This window comes from Solanum pennellii, chromosome 6 (assembly GCF_001406875.1).
Source record: "Solanum pennellii chromosome 6, SPENNV200".
Lineage (NCBI taxonomy): Eukaryota > Viridiplantae > Streptophyta > Magnoliopsida > Solanales > Solanaceae > Solanum > Solanum pennellii.
This window is the reverse complement of record NC_028642.1, coordinates 24,910,566-24,915,653: the sequence shown is the minus strand read 5'-3', so window position 1 is coordinate 24,915,653 and position 5,088 is coordinate 24,910,566.

Sequence of the window (5,088 nt, the reverse complement as noted above, 5' to 3'; positions counted from 1 at the left end):
CGCTGCGTTTGTCTCTAGCGAATTACTCGCACGATTTGTCTTTATATCTCTTTCAGCCTATAACTTTATTTCTATCTTGGTTGTGCTCATGCCAAGACGGAATGTCATCATTTGATTAATGGTGTCATTCGTAATTTTTTACCAAGTAGACATTCTTGTGTTTTTACTGTCGTCTGATTGTTCTCGTGATAGTCTTCACTCATAAGACCCTCTTACTTTTTTTTTTGTATCATATGTCATGTTTCAACCCTTTTGAGATTTGAAATAGCATGATCATTATTTTATTGAGTGATTAGACCGAAGCTCAATGAAGGGCTGCCTACGTATCCTCTTAGGAATCAGATCGAACGTAGTTCAATAATAAAAAGTTATTTTTCTTTTTCTTGATATATTTGTAGAAATATAATAGAAAAATTGGAAAAAAATCAATTCATGTTTGATAATGCTTTGACTTTAGTTGGTACAACAATTAGTATTATGCATATGAACCTCATTCAACTACTTTCAAACAAATTTGAGGTCAACTTTGAGTAATTTCTATAGTTTCAAATTGTATCTCAAATATGCTTAAGTAATTACAATATCAATTTATCTTGTCAAAATTAACGGATAGAAATATTCGTATCCTCATGTTTCAAATGCACTCTCAACATATGAAAGGACTACTTCACACAATATAATAATTTAGATCGTATGACATATTCGAAAGTCACTCACACTCAAAAAGATATCAATGCATGAGATTGAGATACCATATGTTTGACCCTCATATAAGCATCAACTAAGGTGAGAACATAAAAATTGAGATCAAATAGGACTTGTGATTGGCTTGTAATGTAGTCTTAGGGAAAGGTAGGATATTTATTCGAGATAAAGTGACTATTTCCTCCTTAAAATTTGCACAATGCTTTTAATATTTTTTTTTCATTTTTGCATTTGACCTTTGTTTTCTTGTAAGGTCCTTTTCATTTTTTTTCTCTTAGTTTTTTTTTATTTTCTCTCCTTTTTGTTGGAGATTTTTTTTATTTTTTCATTATATCTTTTTTTTTGGGACATATTTGGTCTTTTTCACTTTGTTACCCAACTTAGGTCTTTGGTGTTATGTAGATATTTCATAGTGTGATCAAGAAGGTGAGATAAAGAGATTAGTGCATTTATACATTCAAAAGGTATATGCTAAGATGTGGTTATTCAAATACAAAGCTTTCAAGGTCGAAATGTGAGTTCTATGGATAACATGTCATTCGGTAGGCTTGAAAATCACAATCGATTTAAAGAAAGTCTATAATCCTTTCTCAAGTTAAATATTGCTCAAAATTTTATCTCAATCAACTTTCAGGCCAAGTTTCAACAAAATCATGTCTTTGAATTTTACGTCTAAAGTTCACCACACAATGCATTTGAAACAATGAGGTCAAATTTATTTTATCCATAACTTTAAACAACATAATTTCTCAAGTATGACATAAATATATTGAGAGATGACAATAGAAGTCTATAGGTTACAACAAAGTTGATATGTCTTGCCAAATAGTTTAACACTTTATTATTTTTTCTTATGCATAATCCTAAGCATGTTGTTACCAACCCAGTAAAATAAAAAATCTATATTTTTTTTGCCCGAGTTTATGTGACGAGGATTTTTACATTTTTTCTCGGTTGGACTGAACCTCACAATAAGGTTGCTTACGTATCTTGTCAAAGCAAGAATCAGGTCTAGCATAGTTCAGAAATATGAGTAAAAACATTTTTATTTTCTTAAGGATAAATTCCCTTTTCAATGGATACACATATTATTTCATTTTCTAATTTTTAAATAATAATTAAGATACTTTTTAAATTTTTTAAATTTTTAAATAAGAATCACCGAACCCAAGGAAGGTTGCCTATGTATGTTATCAAGGTGAGAATCAGGTGTGTGTCTTTCAGATTGAACACTTAGATAATTTTTGTTAGAAATTTGTTGACTAATGCAACTCTTTTCTTCGTTTAATGTGATATAAGATAACTTTTAAAATTTCTTTTTGTGAACTTTACATTGTAAAAGAAAAAAAACTTTTTTCTATTGTTCTGATTTTAATATAAAATGATAAATCGAATTATCTATCCTAGATAGATCTGATCATATGTAGAATCTTTCTTTAAATCCTATGAAAATGATTCAAATAATGAAGTCTACTAGGAATAATCATATTTGGTTTCAATTATTAAGATTAAACTCATGGAGAATAGTATTTAGACTGACTGTACAACGAGCAAACAACTCGAGTTAGGGAGTAACAACGTACTGTTAGCAGCGCTTTCCGACTTTGTGCATAGATGCTCTCTATCCTAAATATGTGTGACTAAAAATCTTTCACCATGGACCAAAGATCCACTGACTATCTTGACAGAAGTGTGGTGCATAGTTACAATTCCCATGATATTATTATTATAGACTCAATAAAATGCGCGAGAGAAGACAATTTATATGCAGTTCAAATAATATCAAACATTCAATAAGTAGACAATTAGCACATTAAGACAAATAAAAACAATATCAAAAAACATAAATAAATAAATCATAGTCACACATAAATAAATATTTAAAACTCAAATTATAGTTAATCCCCAGCAGAATCGCAATCTGTCACGCCTCATTTTTTTCTCAAATTTTTGATTTTATTTGTTTCGAAAGATAAAAGGATTTTTCCAATTAAAGTGACATTTTAAAAGTAGATAATTATTATTCAGAGTCGCCAATTGGAATTGAGTTTTGGTGTTCCAAGTCACCTTATTTAAATCCTTTATCAAAAGAAAATTTGACTCTATATTTTTTATTGGTTTGCGAACTAAAAATCCGGGTAAGGAGTTCTGTTGACCAAGGGGAAGGTGTTAGGCACCCCTCGAGTCTTGTGATTCTAGCACGCTAGCTTTATTAACTTTGGTATGACTTGACTTAATTTTGAATATTATATTATTTAAACTTAATAATAAATTATTTTTACTTTATTCTCTCATTTATTTTAAACCTATTTAAAGTTGTCTTATTTATTTTTAAATCTATTGAGAATTATTTTATTATTTTCGATGTGTGTTCGTTAATTCAAAATATGAAACACTTATATTTATTTATTATTTATTATTTATTTTATTTATTTATTTTACATTTTTTGTATATATATATATATATATATTTATTTATTTATTTTACATTTTTGTATATATATATATATATATATATATACATTTTTTCATTATGTTTTGTTATCTTTTTCTTTCTTTTTTTTAATATATATTTTTTTATTAACGATCTGTTACTTTTTATAATTTTATTGTTATTTTATTTTTAATTTACAAATTTATCTTTTTTCTTCTTATTTATTATTTTATTTATTTATTTTTTCATAATTTTTGTTATTTTCCCTTTTTGTACGTTCCTGTTTTTTTACCTTTTGTTTAATAATTTTATTTTATGATTTTTTTATTCTACTTCACTCTTCTAAATTTTTTTTTCAATTATTCAGTTTTTCACGTTTTTTTTCATTTTTTTTTCTTTTTTTTTAAATTTTCTGTTTCTGTTTTTAAAAGATTCTGTTATGTTTTTTTTATTCTTTCGTTGTTCTCTTCTTTTTTTTTTTAATGCTTTCTTCTTTTTTTATTTTTTATTCTTTTGTTCTCTTAATATAATTTCTCAAATTTTATTTTTTTTAAATTATAATTATTAGTAATAATTATTACTATTTTATTATTAATATTTAGATGAAATTTATTTCTCCTTTTGATTAACAATTCTACTTAGATATTTTTTTAAAATTATTTAATAACTATTTTTATATCCTAGTCTAACAGGTCAACAATAAATTCAACAAAATCTTGTGAAGTGAAAAAACTAAACGGAAAGATATACGAATATATTAAAATTTAAGAATTCAATATCATGAAGAGATATAAGTTACAAAGTGTATCTAAAAAGCATAATAATAATAATAATAATAATAATAATAATAATAATAATAATAATAATAATAATAATAATAATAATAATAGTAATAATAATAATAACGTAACAATAATAAATATAATACATGCGATTTCAAAAAATTTATACTATTGGAATCAAATTTTCATACAAGTAATATTATTTAAATCACGCGAGAATTTATAGTTACCTCACTACGAAAATTGATGCCACAAAAACAAGTTGTTAGAGGTTTTGATCGTGACTCCAAATTCATGGATAACATCTTGTTTTTGTGGTATCAATTTTCGCAAATACGTAACTATAAATTCTCGCATGATTTAAATAATATTACTTGTATGAAAATTTGATTCCAATAGTATAAAATTCTTCAAATAGCATGCATTATATTTATTATTGTAACGTTATTATTATTATTATTATTATTATTATTATTATTATTATTATAATTATTATGCTTTTTAGATACACTTTGTAACTTATATCTCTTCATGATATTGATTTGTTAAATTTGAATATATTCGTATATCTTTCCGTTTAGTTTTTCACTTTAGAAGATTTTGTTGAATTTATTGTTGACTTGTTAGATTAGGATATAAAAATAATTAGTAAATGATTTAAAAAAATATCTAAGTAGAATTTTTAATTAAAAGGAAAAATAAATTTCATCAAGAGATTCATGATAAAATAGTGATAATTATTATTAATAATTATAATTAAAAAAAAATAAAAATTGAGAAATTATATAAAGAGAACAAAAGAATAAAAATAAAAAAAAGAAGAAAGAATTAAAAAAAAAAAGAGAACGACGAAAGAAATAAAAAAAGAACATAACAGATTTTAAAAAAAAAGAAACAGAAAAATTAAAAAAAAAAGTGAAAAAAATGAAAAATCGAAAAAAAATTAGAAGAGAGAACTAGAATAAAAAAAATATAAAATATAAAATTTTTAAACAAAACGTAAAAAAAAAGAACGTACAAAAAGGAAAAATAACAAAAATTAATAATAAATAAATAAAATAATAAATAAGAAGAAAAAAAAATTATAAATAATAATAAATAATAAAAAGTAACAGTCGTTCGTAAAAAAATATATTAAAAAAAGAAAGAAAAATATAACAAAACGTA